The sequence below is a fragment of the Ursus maritimus genome, unplaced genomic scaffold (assembly GCF_017311325.1).
Source record: "Ursus maritimus isolate PB19 unplaced genomic scaffold, ASM1731132v1 scaffold_4, whole genome shotgun sequence".
NCBI lineage: Eukaryota > Metazoa > Chordata > Mammalia > Carnivora > Ursidae > Ursus > Ursus maritimus.
Genome location: NW_024426552.1, coordinates 86411501 through 86434712, shown reverse-complemented (window position 1 = coordinate 86434712; position 23212 = coordinate 86411501).

Sequence of the window (23212 nt, the reverse complement as noted above, 5' to 3'; positions counted from 1 at the left end):
TTATTTGTTTGACACAGAGAGAGATAGAGAGTGAGCACAGAAACACAGGTGGTGTTAGGAGGGGTGGCAGGCAGAGGGAGAGGGAGAAACAGGCTCCCTGCTGAGCAAGGAGCCTGATGTGGGGCTGGATCCCAGGACCCTGGAATCATCTTGGGATAATGACCTGAGCCAAGGCAGATGCTTAACAGACTGAGCCACCGAGACGCCCCTGTTTCTCTCTTTTTTTAAATTAAGTCTCTGGTTGAGCCCTTGTGATGAATGTATTAAATAAATACATTGTCTTTTTTTCATAAAGTAAAATATTTAAATAAATAATGAAAGGATACAAAATGTATATTCTGTTTTGAGGGGATAGCCCGATTGTCTCCGCACTCCTTCTATCACTTTGCTGTTATGGCAGGTCCCTGTGTTTTCATAAAATTTAACTTCCATCACTTAGTAATTGATATATCTCTTTTCCTAAATATCATAAAAACTTGTGAGATTGCTCTGTCAAATTGGAAATGTACATTGATGTATTTGTCTTTCCTTATATGCATTGTAGTAAAACAAAAGCATGTTACTCAGCAAAAATAAATAAATAAATAAGTATAACTTCTATCATGTACCAGATCATACCCAGTCATTCAGGTTATTTCCATGACCTGTTTAATTATTCCTGTCAGAATGATGGCATTAAATCTAAGAACCACTATATTCTACTGTGAAATTATCAGACAGTTACACTTTCTCCAGAGCTGAGGATTTGAAAGACACTGATGCAAGATGGTGAAGGTATAGCAAAGCTCTTTCTAGGCAAAGGCATAATTCTTCTGGTATTTTTTATTTAATGGGATAGGGAAAAACTAATTTCGAATCAAAAGCTGTGTAACATTTATCCAGACTTGTATTCATTAGGAAACAAACTCTGGAATAGCAGCTATAATCAGATTAATTTCCGAGTAAGTAACTAACATCTAGTGTTATTTTTCATACATACCGAAATTTTATACTCAGTCCAAATTCTGAGTAGAGTGGAACTGTGATAGGAACCATTTTTTTGTGTCTTCAAGTCACTAATGATAACGTTAAAAATTGCTCGTGATTTACCATTCTTTTTGTAGAAAAGGGGACTCTACTTGACATTTTCTACCAAATACTCCCACTTCATCTTTTCTACCAAAATAAACCTTTTTATTATCATACTGCTCAGAGAGCCAAAGTGGGGACCTCCTAAATTCCCTAAAGGTATCTCCTAAAGATGTTTATTTTGCCTATCTACTCTGGATAGATATTAAAGAAGTGCTCACAGTTCAACTGAGCCCAAATTCCAATAATTGCTTAACCTTTATGAGTCCATACTCTGTTATGAGATCACAGTGGAATTGATGTCCCTAGGAAAATTCTGTTAGTTCACATCTAGTGGTCAATATTTTTCAAAAGGTTTGGATATTTCCTATTTCTAACTACAGAGCTCCCCTCGTGAAGGATTACTGATCTTTAAGGCAGGATAGGAGGAATGTTCACCAAGTGTATATTTGATATGATTTCAAATGTTTCCCAAAGGATCTTGCTTCCTCATAGCCTAAGAGACTTTGGGTTTGACAACTCCTCCAGGTATTGGGATGAATGGCTAAAAATGGTCTAAAATTGCAATTCAAGTCAAGCTCTCATTATTCATTATTATTATTGTTATTATTATTATTATTTAACTTCTAACTGTTCACCAAAATAGACTTCCTCTTCTCCCTTGGACCCCAGCAAGGTTTTAGTTCAAGCCTCCCCGGCAAAAGCATGCGGCCACATGCCTCAATTTTAACCAACTATTACCTTGAGTGATGTTTGCCACGTCTAAGCCTGGCCCCATGAAAACTTCTCACATGGACTCCGTCATATCCTTTTCAAAGTAACCCAGGGTCCTCTGTGCAAGTGCATGTTGGAAGCTGGTAGATGCGTCATCAGCCTGGACCACTGAATGGATTTGTGACACTCACATCCTCTTCCTTCCATCTCCAACCTGGAACCACTTGGCATTGTTATTTGGGCAAGAAATACATTTTCAGGGTGTTGAGCCACTACATATTTGGGTATGTGTTTGGTGTGTGTGTGTGTGTGTGTGTCTGTGTGTATCTGTATGTGTGTTTTATTTTCACAGTCTGACCTACTTTAAGGAATCCAGGCTTTAGTGTACTGTCCAAGTATTGTGAATCTATGAAACTCCATGCCCAATTAGCTGCCATCAAAGATCTTAGACTATGCTAATTATCACAATTACTTTCTTCATCTCATGGTAATCATGACCACTTTGCCTCTTATCTCTATCAGGAATCTCCTTTAAGCTGCATCTTCTCTTACTGTTATACGGTGCTTATAAAACAAAACAAAATGAAAAACAGCTATTAAAGCACCTTTCAAAGATTTTGGCATGCGTCTCATGGTCTTTTCTGGGCCATCGTGGGGAACATAGTAAGAGTAGGTAACAATTCATAGATGTTTTTAGCCTTTCTAACCACTAAATCTTTGGATTCCATTATTTTAAAAAAAATCTTATTTCAACTTTATTTAGTGTGTATTATCATTGAGTCCAGGTTATGGTCAGCAAATTACATAATTAAAATATTTCCAGCTGTTAGAACTACCATAATCATACCAGAATGTTGTATGTCATATCATACCTATAAATTAAATGGATAAAAAAGTCTGGAGATAATGAAATGCAAGGGGTAAGGCATGGAGACAATTGACTTTTATTTTTTTAAAGAAATAATTTCTTCAGGTTAGGAAGTTGCAGAATTTACAAGCAAAGAGAAACAGTAGCGAGGAAGACAGAATGCTTCAAATAGCAAGTAATTTGGGGCTCAATATGTACAATGTCCTCTGAATCGTTCCATATAGGTCCAACACCAGTTCTTGGACTTATGCTTGCTCTAATCAAAGCTTTCACTTTCCTTGAAGAGATCTGGTGATTAACTGAATTCAATTGTTGTTATAATTTGGCAGACCCTAGATACAAATTTTGCATTTGATTCTTGGCTCCTGCAGGCCCACAGCTATAGCTATAGGATGATCATAGAAAATTCTGGGATTTCAGGGTATGGATTGAGAATTTAAGGTTTTGAGCTCACTTTTCTCTTTTGTTAAGCTGTCTGTTGTCCTAAAAAAAATAGCCAACTGACTTCATTATTGTGGAGTTCATCTTTTCTTTCTTAGCTGTTCTAAAGCAGAGGGAACTCAGTTTTATAAAGCCTTGCTTCTGAAGGGCACTTTATTCCTGAAGAACACAGTTCATAATTGAATTAGAAGATTCATCTGTAAAGTCATACTCTGTAGAATTTCATCCTTGAAAGTCATGGTCTGTGAGAAACCAACATGATTTTGTTTAGCTTCAGGACAAAACAGGCAAGATAACTAATTCCAGATTCTTGGAGCATCCATTGCCTGTCCTCTACTTAACAGTACCTGTCAAAACATCTCTGGTTAACCTACACGAAGAGTAAATGCACAGGGTGGCTCTGGAGTGTACAAATATCAATGGGAAGCCTAGAGAACTGTTTTTCAGAAGAGGTGGAGACAAAAGGGGACAAGCACAGCTGAGATTATTTCTTAGGTATGTTTCTTCTGGGTACCACCTGCCTCCAGCAGCACTACCACTGGACATTCCCTGAGTTCCTGAACTGTTCCATCGCAGTCAGTTCAAGAACTGTACCACTGCACTCCACTTTCTTTCTTTTTTTTTTTTTTTAAGATTTTATTTATTTGACAGAGAGAGACAGCCAGCAAGAGAGGGAACACAGGCAGGGGGAGTGGAAGTGGAAGAAGCAGGCTCCCAGAAGAGGAGCCCAATGTGGGGCTTGATCCCAGGACTCTGAGATCACGCCCTGAGCCAAAGGCAGACACTTAACGACGACTGAGCCACCCAGGCACCCCTGCGATCTGCTTTCTAATGTAGATATCTGAAGTCATAGGTTTCTCCTTGCAGGGGTATTATTTCCAGATGATAAGGCATTTCCATGAGGAGGAGCCCAAAATTACAAGTATCCACTACAGTAACTGGCTAATGCAAGAATGATTGTGTACTAGATGTTTTCATTTTTTTATTATCATTTTGTCTAATTGATGACAAATGCTCTTATTGTAAGTGAAAATTCTAGTCAAATTAGTCCAACTGTCACTGTCATGAATCAGACAACTGTATAAGAACTCTCACCCTACCAACTTTCTAGCTTCTTCCTCATGGAGAAGAAGCTATTTAGGTAATAAAACCAGATGTTTGACATGTGTACTGGAAGAAGGATAATTGTTCATGTAAAGTCATATACATACCTTCTCCTCCCTGTCTCATTTCTTCAGGGGTTCACAGTTCCTTGGGTGTGTTCATCAATACTTCAAGGATTAACTAATGTGATATTACCTCAAAATCTGATTTAAGGAATAAGAGAGAGGGTCCACCCACCTAGGCCTACTAATCCTATATCCTATTGGGAGGTATCAAATACTCTGCTTCTCTGTAAAATGGTAATTTTGTCCCTTTTTTTTCTGTTTTTTGGGGAACCCTGTGGGGATGAGTGATTATCCAAACATAATTTGCATATTCATGGACCCTCTGATGAAATAAATATTATCAGAATGTCACACAGACTCCCGAAAAACTTCCTTACTAAATTAACCAATGACTTTCATCTAGAATTCTGGTATAAGGCACAGAGCCTCAGACTACTTCAATTGAGTTACTCTTTTGATCCCTTTACTGTCCATTACTGCCTGAAAGAACTCAGTATATATTTTTTAAACAAAATGATATTTTGAGGAATTTGAGGTAATTATAGATTCACATACAGTTGTAAGCAATAAGACAGAGAGTAAAACTCAGTTTCCCCCAACAACAACATTTTAAAACTCTAGGTCAATATCACAACCAATATATTGACATTGAAATGTCAAGATGACGAATTTTCCATCACCACAAGGATCTCTCATGTTGCCATTTATAACTTCTCTTTCAGTCTTAAACTCTGTCAGCCAAAAACTTGTTTTTCATTTCTATAATTTTGCCATTTCAAGACTGTTGCATAAATTGAATCAGACAGTATTTAACCTGCAGGGATTAATTTTTTTTTATTACTTAGTGTATTTATGTGATTTGTCCAAATTGTTATGTACACCAGTAGTTTATTGCTTTTTAATCCTGAGCAGTATTCCATGGTAGGAATGTACTACACTCTGTTTAACCATTCACCAGTGGAAGCACAGCTTTGTTTTCCTAATTTTGGGCTGATAAGTAAAGCTACTATAAACATTCATGTACAGGTTTTCATGTGAACATAAGTTTTCATCTCTGGAGTAAAGGCACAGAAGTGAAATTGCTGGGTAGGATGGTCATTGAATGTTTAATTTATTAAGAAACTGCTAAATTGTTTTCCAAAGTGGCAGTAGCATTTTATGTACCTATCAGAAAAGTATAAATAATCTAGTTTCTCTGTATCCTTGCTTGAGGTTTATTTTGCCTTTCTCTGGGTTTTTGAGGTATACACTTTTATCATTGATTTTAGACCTTTTTTTTTTTCTAATGTACATATGCATTTAGTGCTATAAATTTACCTCTAGCACTTTAACTGAATTCCACAAATACTTGTATGTTCTATTTTATTTTCATTCAGTTCAGTTCATTCATTTAGTTTCAAAGTGCTTAGAAATCTTCCTGTTATCCTCCTATTACTGATTTCTGGTTTGATTCCAGGAAGGTAGGAGACACAGTCTATATAATTTCACTTCTTTTAAATTTGTTGAAGTTTGTTTTATGGCCCAGAATATGAACTATCATGGTATAAGGTTTTTGTGTGTGTGTGTGTGTGTTTTTTAAGATTTCACTATTTTTTTTTTTCAATTTGAGAGAGAGAGAGAGAGAGAGAGAGCCCAAACACAAGAAAGGGGAAGGGTTGAGGGGGAGGTAGAGGGACAAGCAGACTCCATGTTGGACAAGCCCAACTCCGGGCTCCATCCCAGGACACTGAGACTGCAACCTGAACCTAAACCAAGAGTCAGACACTTGATGCACTGCACCACCCAGGTGCCCTAATCTTGGTTTAAGTTTTAAGGGCACTTGAGAAGAATATGTATTCTGCTGTTGGATGAAGCATTCTAAAAATATCATTAGATCCTATTGATTGTGTTGTTGAGTTCATCTAAATCCTTATGTTTTTTGTTTGTTTTATCAATACTTGGCTTGCTTTATTTTTTGTTTTTTGTTTTTTCTGTCTAATTGTTCTACCATTGTTGAGAGAGAAGAATTGAAACCCCCAACTAGAGTTGTGGATTTGTCTATTTCTCTTTTTAGGTGTATTGTTTTTTGCTTCACATGATTTGCAGCTGTGTTGTTTAGTGAAACACATCTAGGATTGCTACATCTGTTTGGTGAATTAACCCTTTTATTATTGCATAATGTAGCTTTCTGTCTCATAACTTGACCTCATGTCTACTTTATCTGATATTAATACAACTACTCTTTATTTTTTTGATTTATGTTTGTATGGTATATCTTTTTTCATCTTTTTAATTTCAACCTGTCTCTGTCATTGTACTTGAAGTGAGTGTCTAGTAGATAGCCTAGAGTTGGGTTATGCTTTTTAATCTACTTTGTCAATCTCTGTCTTTTATTTGGTGTATACACACTATTTATATTTAATGTAGTTATTATTGTGTTAGGGGTTAAGTCCATCATTTTATTTTTTATGTTCTGTTTGTTCTCTATGTTTTTCATTTTTCTGTTTTCTTCTTTCTACCTTCCTGGGAGTTATCTGGAAATTTTTATAATTTAATATAAATTTATTAACAATAAATCTGCAGTGTTTTTGAGTGCATCTTTTAGTATAGCTTTTTTAGTGTTGCTGTATTTATACATTAAATATACAAAACTGTCGCATCCTACTGGTGTTGACAGTTCAAGGAAAGTATAAAAAACCTTAACTAATTTTATATCTTCTTATTCTCCATCTATAACACAATTATTTTAAATTCATTTAGAACCATTTTAGACTGTATTATAATTTTGCTTTGTCAATCAAACATAATTTAGGAACTCAAGATAAGTAGGGAAATTTATTGTATTTATTCATATGTTTATTACTCACATTGTTCTTTCTACCTTCTGATTTCTAAGATTCCTTCTTTTATTCTTATGTTTTAAGTTTAATAAGCTCTCCTTAGCCCTTCTTTTAGAGTTGGTCTAATGATAATTATCTTAGTTTTCCTTCGACTGAAACCACCTTAATTTTTTCTTTATTCTTGAGGTATACTTTCATTGGATATAGGATTCTGGGTATAAAGTTATTTTCTTTCAGCACTTGAAAAATGTTTGTCTTTTCTTTTTGACTTGCATGGTTTCTGATAAGAAGCTGGTTGTCATTCAAATTGTTTTCTGCCCACAAAAAAGGTGTCGTTTCTCTTTTGCTGCTTTAAAAGTTTTCCTTCTTTTCTTCCTTCCTTCCTCCCTTCTTTTATTTTCCTCTTTTCCTTCCTTCCTTCTGCTTCTTCCTTCTTTCCATTCTGCTTCTTTGTTTGTTTGTTTCTTTCTTTCCTTCTTTCTTTTTGTCTTTAGTTTTCAGAAATTTGGTTATAATGAAACTTGGCTTAGACTTTCTTGGATTTATACAGTTTGGGGTTAACTCAGCTTCCTTGAATCTGTAGGTTTATGTTTTTGTCACCTTTGGAAACTTTTTAACCATTTTTTCTTCAAGTACATTTTCAGCTCTTTCTTCTCTCCTTCCAGGATTCTGATGGCATAATGTTATCTTTTTACTTATAGTCCCACAAGTTTACAAGAATCTTTTTTTTTTTCAGTCTTTATTGTTATTGTTCAGAGTGGGTAATTTTTATTCTATCTCTAAATTTATTATTTCTTTCCTCTGTCCCTTTCAATCTTTTGTTGAGCCCATTTGTTGAGTTTTAATTTGGGCTATTATATTTTACAGTTCTAAAATTTCCACTTGGTTCTTCATAGGTTTTATTTATTGGCTAAGACTATCTGGCTTTTGGCTGAGATTTTCTATATTCTCATTTGTTTTTACTGTGTTCATAATTGCTCATGGAAGCATTTTTATGATGGCTGATTTAAGATCTTTATAATTCTAACATTTTTGTCACCATGTTGTTAATGTCTATTGATTATCTTTTTGTTTCAGTTGAAGGTTTTCTCAATGCCTGGTATAAGGAATGACTTTTTGTTAAAATCTGGACCATTTTTTGTTATGAGACTGAATCTTAATTGAACTTATTGTTTTAACTGGTTTTCTTTGACCCTGCTCTGATGGAGGACAATTGGGTAGAGCCTTATTACTGCCAGTGGAGGTGGAAGTCCACATTCCCCACTATGCCTTCATTTACCCTCGATAGAAGAGACTCTTCATTATAACTGAGCGGGAATGAGAGTTCTGTCTCCCTACTTCTAGGTCTTCATGGATACCTCCTTAATCGGGAAATAGGATTGCTTTGTTACTGCTCCCTATGTTGCCTCCACTGGTGCTTCTGTGGGGTAGGTATAGGGTAGCTTTATTACCAATAGGCAGTAATGAAAGTTCTGATTCACTAGACTTCCTCTGACATTACCTAAGTAGGGAACAGGAAGGGCTTCTTATTTTTACCAGGATAGAGATGGAGGGAGGGAAAGTTAACCCTGACCAGGTGGGAATGAAAGTTCCAATTCCCCTCTCAGTCTTCTCTGACACTATCCCCATGGAGGTGTTGGGGTGTCTATAGCCTGGAAAGGGTGTAATTAGAGTCCTGACTTAACATTGGGATGAAGACCACAGACTTTTCTGCAGTTTTTTTCCTGTAATGCTGTGCCTTTCTTGGTCTTTTGGCTAGAAGGATTGTTTTTGTTTTTGTTTTTGTTTTCTCTCATTAGAGTGTCCAGATTGCTGGCTTCTTCAGCTTCAAGACTGAGATATATGAATCAAAAAGGAAACCCAGGAAACTCTCCATGGTGTCATTTCTTATTTCCCAAGGTCACCAGCCTCTCTGACTTCTCTACACCTTGCAGCATTTTTTTTCTTTAACATATACACACATTTCCAAGGTTTTTAGTTGTAGTGAGAGGGAAAAATAAGGTGAACTATTCCATTTTCCCAGAAGTAAAAGTTTAGCATGTTTTTTAAAGTAATAAATTCTTGTTGCACTCTAAATATATATTTTTCATAAATATTAAAGTATTCACTACCTCTTTCCNNNCTTAACTGGAGAGGTATAGTGTCAAGGTGCCTTATAAATCTCACTTTGTCCCTTTCTATATTTCTGACAGCACTTAGAGGAAAAAACTATATTTAACAGTATTACTGAAAATGAATATGCCAATAACATTTCATTTGAAACAGATCTTTAGTTTCATTTTTTTTTTAAAGAAGATGCAAAGTCGTTAGATGTCATGAGCCTATCGGGTTTTTTTTCCCCTAGAAATATTTAAAATAACAGTTTTGTGAGATACTAAAGCAGATTAAACCACCCCCAAACTATTACTCCAAATCCCGACATTAACAATGGTATAAAATTGAAAATACTTATTATGTAAATTGAGTATATGTGATATTTTGTCCAATTATTCCAAATTTATTTTCTCTAGAAATGACTCTATTTTAATATTTTGAGTGGACAATCACCTACTCATTTATTAGTATTAACATAATGGCCTATAAGCCGAGCTTGTGATATTTGTAAAAAGTTCAAAGAAAAATTGAACCTACCAGTGAATCATCGAGTGTTATATTAAATAGTACTATTGTTACCTGATGGCAGTGTCTGTTTAAAACAAGGTTTAAGTCTGTCTAAACCAAAAAATTCATTTTCAGGAAGTAAAAACACTTACGCATTTAAATTTAATAAGTTGTTTCTTCACTCTTTAGAGTGGCAGTTGAGTTAGAAAGTAGTGCATAGGCTTTGAAATTTGACAGGTCAATATACAAATCCCTCACCTTTTACTAATATGTGACTTTGTGCCTTATCTATAAAATAAAGGATAATAGTGTCTGTGTTGTTGAATGGATAAAGATGCAAATTATCAGGCTTGTAATAAGAATCAATCATTGATTATTATACACTGGCATTGGAGAAATAATTTATTGAATCTATTTTGTGCTACCTCGTGGAAATGTGTATCCTGAAAGAAAGAATCTGTTAGTTTAAAAACAGCTTTCTAGTCAATAGGAAAGTTATAAACGTGTAAAGAACTATGGTACATGATAGCAAATAATAAGTACTATAAAAAACTTGAAAACAATATTCTTTAAAAGACAAGAGAAGAGAAACACACTTCTCATTATTAAGTTTAAGGACACTTCAGGTAAGAGGTGATATATGAGGTAGGTCTTAGAAAGGTTAAAATTTCAAAACACAGTGATGAGGGAATCCATTTCTATTTGAGAAAACAGAATGAAAGGTTATGCGTACAAATATTTTTAGGGTATGTTCAGCAAACAAGAGATGAATTGACTTGATTAAAACACAATCTATGCTGCTCTATAATGGCAAATTGGGACCACATTATTTTACCCCTTAATTGCTAGTTAAGAGAACTATTTTATGACTTTAAAAGTAGGGCAAAATCCTGATGATTTATGATGTTTCATCTGAATGAACATGTATTCCTCATTAGAAGAGTAAGAAAATGAGACAGGGAACTAAATTAATACAAAGACTTCCAGACAGAAACATACAAGATGATTTGTATTTTCTGCATAGGACTTTGGTTAAAAAGGGTCAAAATTAATCATAATATTAGTACTATTTTATAAAAATAAAACAAAAGCTATCTTTGTGGTTGTATCTGAAATCGTATCTTTAGCACTAACCTCTCTAGACCTCTTTCCACATTTCCAAATGTTACTGAAAATCATGATATAAGAAAATACCTCACCTTTGAGAGCTTTTTTAGTGTGCTAAACATCAAATTACTCACTAATTAGTTTAATACTTTTTTTAAATTTAATAAACAACTAGTAATTTCTGTGACATAGATCTTGTCCCCAGTAATAATATAGTCTAAGAATAAAATATATAAATTACAAAAGAGTGTGAAGGGATTAATGTATCCTACAGATTGGTGAATGCCTATATACTGCTTCTCTCTCCCTGTAACATAACAAGCCCATAAATAATTTATAAATACTAACTCTTGTTCTCCAATGATTATTTTACAATGAGAGCTAAGCTTTTCATGTTTATATTCTTTACTATAAATACAAACTAACTTGTATAAGTTGTATAAACTAATTTTGAAGGGTATTATTTATACTTTATTATTATTTCAAGAGACTAAGTCTTTTTTTTTATTAAAGATGTACAAGAACATCATCATTCTATATTAGAATTGGAGGGGATCTCAAAGAAAACCAAAGCCTAGAGTATGGATGAGATCTGGTTTTTCTGAATCACAATATAATACTCATCCCTCATTAATATATTAAATAAATATTTATTCAGTCCTTAGCCACAGAGAACTTATTTTGAATAAGGTAGGATATAATAAACTTCTGGATATCATGCTTTTGAAGTGCTTCTGGTCATATAGTTGTGTGATGTTCTCCAGGCATCTCAAGATAGGCAGAATTCTAAGGTAGTTCCTAGGAGTCTTATCCTCTGATGTACATGTCTTATAATATCTCTTTAGTGTGAGCAGAAGAGTGAATATGGTGAGATATCATGCCCATCATTAGGTTACTGATCAGTTGACTTTGATTTAAATGAAAGGAAACTTATGCTGGTTGGGCCTCACCTAGTCAGGCCAGCCTTTTAAAAGAAGATAAATGGCAGAGAGACATTCTTCTGCTAGTATCAAAGATAGGGTAAACTGCCATGATTTGAGAGGAGGGGGCCACATGCCAAAGACCTGAGGGATGCCTCCAGGATCTGAGCCCTAGCTAATAGTTAATAAGAAAATAGGGACTTCCATTAGACGACAATGAGGAAATGAATTCTGCCAACAACTAGTGAGGTTGGAAGAGCACCCTGAGCCTCAGATAAGATTGGAGTCCTGGCCAACATGTTAATTTCTGTCCAGTCAGCTCCTGAGCAGTGGATTCAGCTAACACTCACCTGAACTCCTGACCCATGAAAGCTGTGAACTTGTAATTTAAGGACTTCTTTAAGCACTAAGTTTGTGGTAATTTGTTATACAATGATAGAAAGCAAATACACATATTCAACAGCTCGTATGTGCAAGAAAAGTTAGGAAATTTTGTCTGATATATTTTTTCTGTGGTTTGAAGATAAAATAATAGCTCAGTAGAGAAGGAAATTAAAGAAAGGGATTTATAGTGAAAGAAAAAGAAAGAGTTAAGAAAGAAAGAATCACAATGAAGGTGAAGAAAAGGTGTAATCAGCATAAAGATTGAGAGAATTAAAAGAGTGGGAAAATTTGTTGGACAGTAGGCTCTAGAATGCATGAAAGCAGTGTTGAAAAAGATGTACATGCTACCACTGGGGATCAGCAGTAGAAGTAAACGGCTAGAGTGAAGGACAAGTGACGATCACTGTGATGGAGACATCATCCACATAAACTTGAAGTCATTCATGGAGATGGTGGGAATAGGGAAGAAATAAAAATTATGATCCAGGTGCCAGCATCTTTGATAGGTAGGGTGGTTAGTAGAGGTCTGTAACTGAAGGGAGAGTGTTATGGACTGAATCGTGTCCCCTAATATTCGTATGTTGAAGTCCTAACCCCCAGGACCTCTGAATGTGACAGTATTTGGAAAAAACATCTTTAAAGAGGTCATTAAACTAAAACAAGGTCTTTAGGGTAGACTTTAATGCAATATGATTGATGTTCTTGTAAGAAGAAATTAGGACACAGACAGACACAGAGGGAAGATCGTGTGAAGACACAAGAAGGCACAACCACCTACAAGCCAAAGAGAAAGGCCTCGGAAGAAGCTATAATGTCAATGCACCTCAATGTCAAACTTCTGGTCTCCAGAATTGTGAGAAAGTACTTCTGTGGTTTCAGCCACCAAGTTGTGGTACTTAGAGCAGCCTTTGAAAAGTAATACAGGGAGTAAGAGATTCCTGTTGATGGGCAAAAATGTGATACAGCTTTTGATCCTGAGTAGGCCCTAGATAAATACATTAATTCTTATTTGCCCATGCTTGCATATAGGTAGAATCAGTTATAGAGATAATTATGAAGGAAAAATAGTGGTTTGGTGAGTCCCACTTCCTCCCTTCTGAACTGTTTGTTTATTGCAAGTGAGCTTTATCTTTATATGGACATTCATGGGTCACTTATTTTGGTTCATCACTGGACATAGAAGACTTTGTCTTGCTCCCTAGAGAGCATATTATCACACATTATCAAAATACTCAAGCAGAGTTTAGGTGGTTGGATATAGAAGGTAGAATAAGTCTTCCAAAGTTAGATGTTTAAAATATATCACAGCTATTGTTTTAGGTTAGCTGAGAAAATTTGATGACTTAAATTCCATTCCATGCTCTGAAAAATACATGGAGAGATGATCATTTTTTTTAAGATTTTTTTTTTTTATTTATTTGAGAGAGAGACAGCCAGCGAGAGAGGGAACACAAGCAGGGGGAGTGGGAGAGGAAGAAGCAGGCTCCCAGTGGAGGAGCCTGACGTGGGGCTCGATCCCAGAACGCTGGGATCATGCCCTGAGCCGAAGGCAGACGCTTAACGACTGCGCCACCCAGGCGCCCCGAGAGATGATCATTTTTAAAAAGTGTTTTATAGGCTTCAAAATAGTGCCTCCCTGTATCTACCTTTTTAAATGCTATTTCAGGCTGTCTCCTGAGCTACAAGGTCTCTCATAACTCTAAAAGGAAAGATTAATTCCCCCCCAATATACTTGGTCCAAGTTGGGAAATATTTTCCTGATTTAATTTTTCCTTGTGACTTGAAGCCAAAACAATGGATCAGTAGAGATAAGGAATAAAAGGAAGAAGATGGATACTGAGAGAGAGAGAGGAAAAAAAAGAATTTAGAAATGAATAATTGCAATGAGGGTTAAGAAAGGGTGTGATAAAAATGAAGTTTGAGAGAGTTAGAAAATTGTGGGAAAGTTTTGGTGTGTCAATGTGTGTGTGTATAAATCCATGTATATTTGTGCTAAATGTGTATATTGGGTCATAATGTGAAGTATATTTTTATATTTAATGCCATAAGACATTTAATGTTAAAAGACTCTTTCATGTTGCAAGGGAAAGCAGATATCTTCAATTAGAAGAAGCTCATTATCAGGATGTGCAACAGGGCTTTAAATTGGAAAGTTTCGACGAAGACATCAATCTCTAATAGATGCTTCATTCCAAAGGAGGTGCTCATCAAAAGCAAGGTTTGAATTAGATAACCAGAAACTAGTTACAGGACTTTGAAACCTGTTACCATTAGCAGCTGTGCATAAAGGTAAAACACATGGAAAGGCTGTTTTCAGAAGGAGTCATTGTAATTTCAACCTCCCCAGTCTGTACACATACCCATAACCCATCTGAAGCCCTGTGGGATCGCAGGAGATAACGGCACTTCGATGGCAGGTCAAAAGTATATGATCCAGGGGAAGAAACGTGGAGCCTGTGGTAGAAATTACAGTCTCCGGTAATTTTTTAAAATCCCAAGAGGACCTCAGGAGGATATGGGGTAGACCCCAGCAAGCAGAGGTTGAGAGAGTAATAGCAGTGGCCAATTTAAGATGTCCTGTCTACACAAAGAGAAAACCAGCTAGAAAATCTAGAGCAAATCCATAAAAGTGCCCCCACGTGAGAATCAGCTTTAAATATTTGCCAGGCCCAGAGTAAATAAAATCCCCTGACGTTGGTACCCCTGCTGTAACAGTGAAAAGGTCAGAAAGAAGTATTTACAAGCCTGGCAAGGAGGAGTAAGGGCAGGTGGGTAAAGGGAGAAAAACTGTAACACTTGTCCTACTACAAGAAGCTAGTTCCAGGGGCGCCTGGGTGGCTCAGCCGTTAAGTGTCTGCCTTGGGCTCAGATCATGATCCCAGGATCCTGGGATCAAGCCCCGCATGGGGCTTCCCGCTTGGCAGGAAGCCTGCTTCTCCCTCTCCTACTCCCCCTGCTTGTGTTCCCTCTCTCCCTGTCCCTCTCTGTCAAATAAATAAATAAAATCTAAAAAAAAAAAAAAATTAAAGAAAGAAAGAAAGAAAAAGAAAAAAAGGAGCTAGTTCCAACTGGGTCTGAAATTGGTGAGCAAGTGAGGGAAAAGAAGATTTAACCTTCAATCTAGTTGGAGTTCAGGTTATCACATGCAACTAGACTTTTTCTTTTCGACCGCTTTCATTGAGGTTAGGTTTGCAGTTTAAAGTGAGAGATGGCTAAGAATGCTCAGAAGCCCGAGTTTGTATGCAAAGCAGAGGAATGACTGATCACACAAGCCAAGTATTAAAATCAGTGGGACACAGAACTAAGGTGCCTTTTATGATTTGTTTTCTCCCAGTTCTGCTTGAGTGACAGGAACACAGAAAAATAAGGAAGAGTGGGGGACGGTGGCCATACATGTGGGCTTGCCAGGAAGTTGAATTCTCTCCCTAAGGAAACACAGCAGCTCATTTTCAATGCCTCTAGTGGTGCCATCAAGGAAGGGGTGTGGCTGCTGCTCAAGGACCTGGCAGCTCTGTCTGTGCTCCAGCTGCTTCGGGACTGGCTTGCTCTCGCTCTCTCATCTATTTGCCACCATGTGCTTGGCATGTTCATTATGTCTTTATTGCCTTCTGGCTTTCGTTTGCTCCTTCTCTGTGTGAACTTCTGTCTTCTGCATTCTGTACTGGTAGGTGGCCTCTCTCAAACCCTCCCAAACCAACGATTGGATGGGCAACCAGTCTACTATTCAGGGTAGGAGCCTCTCAGGCCGAGAACCCTGACCCTAGGTCACTTCATGGACTAGTATTTAGCCCAGAGGTTCTCAATTTTTTTGGTTTCAGGACCTCTTTACATTGTTCTAAAGTATTGAAAGTTCTGAAGACGTTTTGTTTAGATGGTTTATTTCTATTGATAGTTATTGTATTAGATATTAAAATTGACAAATTAAAAATATATATATTTATTTATTAAAGTAGCAATAAAAATCCATCACATATTGATATAACTAGCATATTTCTATTTAAAAAAAGCCCTATAGTTTCCAAACAATGAGTTGAGTAGGAAGAGTAGCATCGTCTTACAGTTTTGCTAATCTCTTTGTCTGGATTCTCATATCTGCTTCTGATTTCAATCTGTTGTATAGGCTGTTTTATGAAGAAAATTTAGCCTCACACATATATGAAGTTGGACATGGAAAGACCTCATGGACCCCTGAAAGTGTCTTTGGGACCCCTAGATCCTATATATACACACCTATGTGTATATATATATAAATGGATTGTTAGAACCCCAGAGCATATTATATTAATATTGTAATGATATATAATTATAACATATATCAACACTTTTATAAAATAAATAAGATACATTGAAATGGTACAGTTATATTAAATATAGGCAACTTTTCTCCCTACACGTGATTCTTAAAATAGCAAAAAAAATAACAAACTGTTTTGGAAGATCGAAGCTGAAAATTTGACTACAGTCCTGGAAGTGGCAGTGGACACTATCCAAGGGTCAGTTTGCTTCCTGCCCTGTCATTTCAAGTCTCACTCTCAATTTCTTCATTTAAAAAAAAAGAAGAAGAAGAAAGAAAGAAAGGAAGCAAGCAAGCAAGGGATAAGACTGGAGTCCAGAGTCCCTCAGGCCCCCATCTGTTCTAACACTGAATCACTCTCATAGATCAAGTAAATGAAGCTTGTACCTCACAGAACTGACAATCTGGTTTTAGATTAATTTAACGGTCCTAAGTCTCTTTGTTCAGATTCCTACTGTAGTGAGAATGCATGACAATGAATTAACCCAATAAATTTCCTTCGCTTAAGGTTTACGTAATGCATATAAACGTGGTTCAAATGTAGAGATCATCTTTGGAAAAACTAAAACTGCTCCATGGTTAGGCTATTTTATGACTCTTAACTCTTCTAACACTTCACATCATGTGTTTCTTCCAGGTCTGCCCATGCCACAGTTCCCTTCGCTGAGCTTGGCATGTCCTTTGCCTGTTTGATGTGCTGGTCATTCAGTTTGTGGGTGAAGACAGCTCACCACTGAACTGTGTCACCTACCTATAGCCATGCATCTTAATTTTAAGCTGCGATTTCTGGTGCTGCAAAATGCTGTTTTCAGTTCTGTTTGGACTTAACAGCTTTGTTCACTTGTGCCATGAAACCACTCGAATTCTATTTTGTTTTCTGTCCTTAGCAAATGACCCAGGCAACAAAGCTGCCATTCCACACTGACCACGTGCGTCACTGAAGCCTGATTTTGTCTAGCTTCAAGATTTTGCTGGTAACTGGTTCTAAGTGCTCCTTGCCATGTTCTTTTCAGATGCTGACAGCCATTAAGGAAATGGTTTGGAGGGAGAGGGTGACATTTTAGAAATAACAATTGAATAGTCATATAAGAAAGAACTTAAAAATAATTCCAGTGCAACTTTCTTTGGCAGAGTAAAGCCAGATGCCAAGAGAGGAGTTTGGGTTTGATAACTCCCACATGCCTCACAGGACCCAGTATTGAGGAAAAACTAGATTTCTTATAAGGAAATGGGGGAAAAATGCATAAAACATGATATGTGTAAATCAGTGCTTAGAAATAAACCCAGAATATGCTGCTGAGTGACACTTTTGGTAAACAGAGAGAGAAAAACAGAGGGACAAGTAGCAAACTAATGCTAAATTATTATACCGATGATGGCTTAATTAGGTCAAGGCCATTTTTGCTTATTTCTGACCTGACAATTTTTCTTATATGATTAGACTTCATAACTGATTTGCAGTTTAATGCATTTGCAAAACTGTACTTCATACTGCCTTCATTATTTTATTTTCTTGACACTTGAAAAATTAGAGGCACTGGCATCATTTTAAATCAAAAATGCATTTTACTCCTCTCCTATGCAGATTTCCCTTGTACAGTCTGCATCTGTGTTATGTACAAAACTTCTGTCGACGTTGTCTCAGATCCACACTCAGCATACACAATATAGGTCAGCGTGGCTTATAACCCATTCAAGGTGCAGATCAGACAATCGTGCTCCTTGGGAGTACATCTGAAACGAATTTTGAAAGGTCTGGAGGTTTTGTTTGGCAAAGAATTGAGCAAGAAACCTCTTGGGCTTCTTCTCAGGAATTTTCCTGAAGGAAATCTTTTTTTGTGTGTGTATGTGACATTTAGAAATGAAAGTCAAACACTAAACCTTTGGTAAGGTCCACAGTTTTCTTTATCTGGATTAGTTCATATTCAGAACATCTGAAGAACGATATGGGTATAATGTATATTCTAGAAAAAGATCAATGTTAGGAGGCTAGTTCCTTCACATAATAAAAGTATTCTTTTGACAACATGATAGCTAGGGGTCTAATTTATTATTAATAAAAATAATAACTACCATGTTTTGAATTTTCACTGTGTTCCAACAGTCCTTTAATCCCCACAAGAAAACTGAGATCCCGTTTTTACAGCTCTGAACCCAAGAGATTAAAAAACAACAGCAACACAACAACAAAATGCCTTTTATTCTTCTGTACAACCCTATGAAACTGATGTTTTTATAGGTGAAAAATGACCAAATATCACAATCTCATATGATTCAACTTAAATAATAAAGTGAGGCTATCAGCAATAAATACACTTCTGGATTTCCCCTATACTTATTTTTTTTGCTTGTAGCCTAAATGTATTATTATTTAACTGCTGGTTGCTAGTCTTATTAAGACCACATATCACATCAAAATAGTGATGGTAATGACGTTAGTAAAGAGATGAATTATTCTTGTATTTCTTATTGCTTCCTTAGTTTGTTTTTTTTTTAATAATTTAAACACTACTTATATGTGGCCACCACCTTGGGTGAAGATCTTATCTAAATGAATTACGATGCAATGAATAGAAGTAAATACAGACATGATGCATTTTATTTTTACTGATGGACATTAAGTAGTCCATAACTTTTGCCTGTGTTTATTAGTGATTGTTAATGTACAATTATGCTAAAGATGTTCTGCATTATAAGTAAAAACATATGCTGCACATTTGCATCCGAAAAATATTATACAATGTCCCAAATGCAAAATATACTGCCATGCATACTTGGCTCTCTATTTGACCCACATATAAAGCTATTCATCAACTCAAGAAAACTTCATTGAAATTCCAGTCACTGTAGTTGTGGAAACAAAGCAAAATAAGACATGGCTCCCATCCTCAGGGTGCCAAAGAGAAATTTCATAACACAAATGTACTTTCGTGCATTACCCAATAACAGAAAATTTTGAAAAGTTAGAACTGTATGAACATGAAATTATATGCCTTTTAGGCGGTGAACTTCTTGCCCCTGGAATTCTTCATTGTTTCATCCATTTTGTTCTTCCAACAAAATTCCAAATAAGTACCTGTGATTGGTGAAAGCATTGTCTTAGGTGCCAGTGAAACAAAGAAAAACACAAATTAAGGTGTGATATTTACCCAGATGGTGCTCACTTTTCAGGGAAGGCAGTGTAATGCTGTGAAAAGAAAATGGATTTGGGATCAAACAGATTTAAGTTTGAATCCCAGTTGCTTCATATATAATCCACGTATCACTAGATAATTGCCTGCTTGAGTCTTTACATCCTTTGCAGTGAGGTAGGAATAATACTACTTTGCAGATTGGTAGTTTTAAAGGTCGAGTACAAATGCCTTGTTTCCACCAATAAAACAAACAAATAGGATCTTAGTGTTATGGCCAGAAGATACTTCGTTGGGACGTTACTTCCTTGTAACAAACGATGTAACTAGGATGGTGACTACAGGTGCCTCTTCTTTTTATCAATAACTCTTCTCTCCTTACTACTCTCATGTATACCACGCTGAGAGTATATAGCTCAAAATATTACTTTTTAAAAGATTTTATTTACTTATTTTTGCAAGAGAGAGAGCGCGTGCACACAAGCAGAAACAGAGGGAGGGGCAGAGAGAGAAGCAGACTCCCCGCTGATCAGGGAGCCCGATGTAGAACTGGATCCCAGGACCCTGGGACCATGACCTGAGCCTAAGGCAGGTGCTTCACTGACTGAGCCACCCAGGCACCCTCAAAATATTATTTTGAATGGTACAATAAAATTGACTAAATCTTTTTCTATTAATGTTTTCTTACCTTTTAAAAATCTTTCCCTTTCATAGTTATATGGGCACATCATCTATGTTTTACAGACCAGACAATCCATATTTGATGATATTCTTTTTATTAAGTGCACTTTTGTCTATGTACAGTGAATAGCTATATTTTTTACCCTGCCCTTTCTTAGATATAAATTTTTTCTTTGGTGAATTGAATGCAGCAATTGACAATTCTGAATTGCAAATTAAATTTTTATGGAATCTTGATGTCAAAGGGACAATTAGAGGTCACTTACACCATTGCGTGTGCAACATATGTTTTTCCGCCTATCTGTACTATTTTTTTCATGTGCCAAATTCATCTTATAAAGACAGATGTTAAAAGCCTGAGATAATGGATAGCACAGGTAATCTACACAGCAATTCAACCAGTGCTTTGCACATAATACCTTTAAAAACTGCCAACAACTAAAAACAACATTGATTAAACACTTACCATGTAGTAGGTAATCACTATCTGATTAATCAGCTTATATGCACTATGTTGATCATTACAACAATTACATGAGATAAGACTTATTTAAAACCCATTACAGAGATTAGGAAACTGAAGCTAACAAAAATTAAGACAATAGAATTAAGAAGCAGGTTAAGTAGGATAAAACAATGAAATGTAGAGCCCATCTACAGTGAGCAAGCGTTTAGCTTGGATCAGCTGCCTCTAGGCATTTTGAAAAGCTTGATGTCAATCAACTGTCTTCAATTATTGAAAAAATGACATTCAATCCTGAAGTTGTAAAGAAGTCTGGTCTTAAGAGAGTACGTTGTGTTCAAGAAGGCTGATGAAAGGCTCAAAATGCTTTCACAGCCCGTCTACTATCTAAAATTAGAACGCTGAGGAACTTATTCATAGGTTTGAAGTTCACTTATGAGATCTATGGCCCAGTGAAAGCATTTCTGCTTCCACACCACAGCAACTGTGTGTGCTTTACTGTACCTGGAGAGGTTATAAACTACTCTTGCAGGCAGCTTTTATGATAAAGCTCTCTAGGAAGACATCTTAATTTAACCGAGATCTGGGAAAGCTTGTAGATAGTGAAACCCCAGCATAACTTTCAAAGTGTAGGCCTTGCTGGAGAAGGTTCTCCATAAAATAAACAAAACTTTCCCAGCATAATAAATAGCACATCCACAATGTAGATACTTTGTTTTCTAGCACTTTTCATAACTTCAAAACCCTTATTCAAATAAAATTTTGCAGATGATAAGCTAATTATTAAGCAGAGTAAGGGAATCACATCACATTGCAATCTGCAACTATCATATTTAATATCTTTTCAGCCCAAGTGTCTTGCAATAACAGAAATATGTATATATGTATTTATATACATACATGTGTGCATATACATATATATGAATACATATCCACCTATTAGTCTATTTACTTAATTATATCTATTTGTATAGTATGTGTATATATTTAAAAAAAAAAACCTAAAAAAACAAGAAAGGTACGATTTTGAGAAATTCCTGTAGCTATAAAGACATGGAAACAATTCATAAAATAAATAGAAAAATCAAAAACAATAGCTGATATGTAGACTGGAGGAAATCACTATGAAAGAATTACAAGGAAAATAGAGTTACTAGAGCAATTCTAGAGAAATTACCTGCTCAGACTAAAGCAAGAACATGACCTAGACCAGTGGTCAGGATCAGCAATGGACTAACAGATTCAGAATAATGAGGTCAGTTGGGTTCACTCTGCTGTTCCTCTCCCCAGCAAATTCTGAAATCTAAGAGGGAGATGGAATACGAATGATATAAACAGGAACTCATGATACAGTCAGCCCATCAGCATTAGAGATATAGGACTTTCCCCTTGGTAACTTGAAACACTAAATAATGAAAGGATCCATAACCCTAGATGGAAAAATAGCCGCATTTTCAAATTTTACTATTCTCTGTAAATACGAAGAGATTGTACCTGGGATGTCAATCTGTGCTACTGGATAATGCAATTAAGTCTACACTGTGTCAGTTGGAAGCTTGACCAGACAACTCTTGAACACCAAATAATTCAGGAAAACTATAACCATTTAAAGAGCCAACCCTTAGACTTGGACCCATGATCCCCCACTTGAAAAGGTATCACACATTAAAGTTCCTGCCATGTTGCAATTTGTATATGGTCCCTATCAGGTACCACGAAACTTGTGCACAGCTTTTGTCCCATACCCTCAAAACAAGAGGCAACTATGTCTGAATGCCCAGATGCAGTGAAATTTTATGGATGCTAGCACCAGTGCCAACTCTTTTTTGAAGCGTGGCAAGGATTTGAGCTATAGAATCACTTACGGAACAGAAAAGAAACAATGATAAAGTCAGTCCTTTCTCTAAGATATCATGAATGCAATAGAATCTTACATAATGAATTGCATTACAAGGTCTCTTTCTTACTTCTCTATGTTTCATTTTGTGGTTCTGACAGTACAATATTTGTGACTGAGAAATATTTTTTATATTAATTCATATTACTCTATTCATACATTTGTGTATATTTTGTTCTAACTTTAATATTCAGGAGGCCCAATGCTAATTCTTTACATTGGCAATTTGCTAGACATTGAGTGCCAAAATTTAGAATGGTTTTATATTTATAAAAATAATTAACATTTAATTAAAATCTTTATTATTATTTCATTTTATTTTAATTCCAGGGTAGTTAGCATACACTGTTATGTTAGCTTCAGGTATCCAATACAGTGATTCAACTGTTCCATTTATTATTCAGTGCTCATCAACATAAGTGTACTCCTAATCCTCTTCACCTGTTTCTCCAGACATGGACACATATAATAATAAATATATAGTAATCGTTGATATTTTTCCAACTTTAGACATATAAACACCTAGTGTTACATAAGTTTTCAACTTTATCTTTGTGAAGGCATATTTAGTAAGGTAGGAGTATGGAGCATAATGTATTTAGCAGTTTGTTAAATGGATGAAAAAATTTCAAATACTTAGGCATATAGTATGTGA